Here is a 2,945-nt window from a genome sequence, read left to right as displayed (position 1 = left end):
TCAAGGAAAAGTCATCCATGCACCAAGTGGCGTGCAAAAATGCACTCTGTGCCAATTCTGGCGTTAAACGCCGGGCTGGTGCCCATTTCTGGCGTTTAACGTCAGCTTCTTGCCCTTTCCTGGTGTTTAACGCCAGTCTGGTGCCCTTTTCTGGCGTTAAACACCCAGAATGGTGCCAGACTGGGCGTTAAACGCCCAACTGCTACCCTTACTGGTGTTTAAACGCCAGCAAGATCTTCCTCCAGGGTGTGCTATTTTTCTTTCTGTTTTTCATTCTATTTTTGCTTTTTCAATTGATTTTGTGACTTCCTATGATCATCAACCTACAGAAAACATAAAATAACAAAGAAAAATAGATAAAATATAACATTGGGTTGCCTCCCAACAAGCGCTTCTTTAATGTCAGTAGCTTGACAGTGGGCTCTCATGGAGCCTCACAGATACTCAGAGCAATGTTGGAACCTCCCAACACCAAACTTAGAGTTTGAATGTGGGGGTTCAACACCAAACTTAGAAGTTGGTTGTGGCCTCCCAACACCAAACTTAGAGTTTGACTGTGGGGGCTCTGTTTGACTCTGTTTTGAGAGAAGCTCTTCATGCTTCCTCTCCATGGTGATAGAGGGATATCTTTGAGCCTTAAACACAAAGGATTTTTCATTCTCTTGAATGATCAATTCACCTCTGTCCACATCAATCACAGCCTTTGCTGTGGCTAGGAAGGGTCTGCCAAGGATGATGGATTCATCCATGCACTTCCCAGTCTCTAGGACTATGAAATCAGCAGGGATGTAATGGTCTTCAATCTTTACCAGAACATCCTCTATAAGTCCATAAGCTTGTTTCTTTGAATTGTCTGCCATCTCTAGTGAGATTCTTGCAGCTTGTACCTCAAAGATCCCTAGCTTCCCCATTACAGAGAGAGGCATGAGGTTTACACTTGACCCTAAGTCACACAGAGCCTTCTTAAAGGTCATGGTGCCTATGGTACAAGGTATCGAAAACTTCCCAGGATCCTGTCTCTTTTGAGGTAATTTCTGCCTAGACAAGTCATCCAGTTCTTTGGTGAGCAAAGGAGGTTCGTTCTCCCAAGTCTCATTACCAAATAACTTGTCATTTAGCTTCACGATTGCTCCAAGGTATTTAGCAACTTGCTCTTCAGTGACATACTCATCCTCTTCAGAGGAAGAATACTCATCAGAGCTCATGAATGGCAGAAGTAAGTCTATTGGAATCTCTATGGTCTCAGTGTGAGCCTCAGATTCCCATGGTTCCTCATTAGGGAACTCATTGGAGGCCAGTGGACGTCCATTGAGGTCTTCCTCAGTGGCGTTCACTGCCTCTCCTTCCTCTCCAAATTTGGCCATGTTGATGGCCTTGCACTCTCCTTTTGGATTTTCTTCTGTATTGCTTGGAAGAGTACTAGGAGGGAGTTCAGTAATTTTCTTGCTCAGCTGTCCCACTTGTGCCTCCAAGTTTCTAATGGAGGACCTTGTTTCAGTCATGAAACTTTGAGTGGTTTTGATTAGATCAGAGACCATGGTTGCTAAGTCAGAGTGGCTCTGCTTAGAATTCTATGTCTGTTGCTGAGAAGATGATGGAAAAGGCTTGCCATTGCTAAACCTGTTTCTTCCACCATTATTGTTGTTGAAACCTTGTTGAGGTCTCTGTTGATCCTTCCATGAGAGATTTGGATGATTTCTCCATGAAGAATTATAGGTGTTTCCATAGGGTTCTCCCATGTAATTCACCTCTTCCATTGAAGGGTTCTCAGGATCATAAGCTTCTTTTTCAGATGAAACATCCTTAGTACTGCCTGGTGCATTTTGCATTCCAGACAGACTTTGAGAAATCAAATTGACTTGCTGAGTCAATATCTTGTTCTGAGCCAATATGGCATTCAGAGTATCAATCTCAAGAACTCCTTTCTTCTGATTTGTCCCATTGTTCACAGGATTCCTTTCAGAAGTGTACATGAATTGGTTATTTGCAACCATTTCAATTAGCTCTTGAGCTTCTGTAGGCGTCTTCTTCAGATGAAGAGATCCTCCAGCAGAGCTATCCAAAGACATCTTGGATAGTTTAGACAGACCACCATAGAAAATACCTATGATGCTCCATTCAGAAAGCATGTCAGAAGGACACTTTTTGATTAATTGTTTGTATCTTTCCCAAGCTTCATAGAGGGATTCACCTTCCTTCTGTCTGAAGGTTTGGACTTCCACTCTAAGCTTACTCAATTTTTGAGGTGGAAAGAATTTTGCCAAGAAGGCATTGACTAGCTTTTTCCAAGAGTTCAGGCTTTCTTTAGGTTGTGAATCCAACCATATCCTAGCTTTGTCTCTTACAGCAAAAGGGAATAGCATAAGTCTGTAGACCTCAGGGTTAACCCTATTAGTCTTGACAGTGTCACAGACTTGCAAGAATTCAGCTAAAAACTGATGAGGATCTTCCAGTGGAAGTCCATGGAACTTGCAATTCTGTTGCATTAGAGAAACTAATTGAGGCTTAAGCTCAAAGTTGTTTGCTCCAATGGCAGGGATAGAGATGCTTCTCCCATAGAAGTCGGGAGTAGGTGCAGTAAAGTCACCCAGCACCTTCCTTGCATTGTTGGCATTGTTGTTGTTTTCGGCTGCCATGGGTTCTTCCTGTTTGAAGATTTCTGTTAGGTCCTCTACAGAGAGTTGTGCCTTAGCTTCTCTTAGCTTTCGCTTCAAGGTCCTTTCAGGTTCAGGGTTAGCCTCAACAAGAATGCTTTTGTCTTTGCTCCTGCTCATATGAAAGAGAAGAGAACAAGAAAATGTGGAATCCTCTATGTCACAGTATAGAGATTCCTTGAGGTGTTAGAGGAACAGAAAAAATAGAAGGAAGAGGGAGAAGAATTCGAACTTAGAGAGATAGAGTTCGAATTGTGCATTGAGGAGGGGTGTTACTCCATAAGTAGAAGG

The 2,945-nt window shown here is 42.8% G+C and overlaps 1 non-coding gene across 1 annotated transcript; it reads left to right on the top strand.

Annotated features, from left to right (window-relative positions):
* The first annotated feature begins 2,123 nt into the window (after positions 1–2,123).
* LOC130964997 (small nucleolar RNA R71) lies at positions 2,124–2,231 on the top strand. Its single transcript, XR_009081057.1, has one exon. It is a non-coding gene; the product is annotated as a small nucleolar RNA R71 (small nucleolar RNA).
* The last annotated feature ends 714 nt before the right edge of the window (positions 2,232–2,945 follow it).

Source organism: Arachis stenosperma, chromosome 2, assembly GCF_014773155.1.
Source record: "Arachis stenosperma cultivar V10309 chromosome 2, arast.V10309.gnm1.PFL2, whole genome shotgun sequence".
In the NCBI taxonomy this organism is placed as follows: domain Eukaryota; kingdom Viridiplantae; phylum Streptophyta; class Magnoliopsida; order Fabales; family Fabaceae; genus Arachis; species Arachis stenosperma.
Note: the sequence above shows the minus strand (reverse complement) of the source record. Positions and strands in the feature narration are given on the sequence as shown.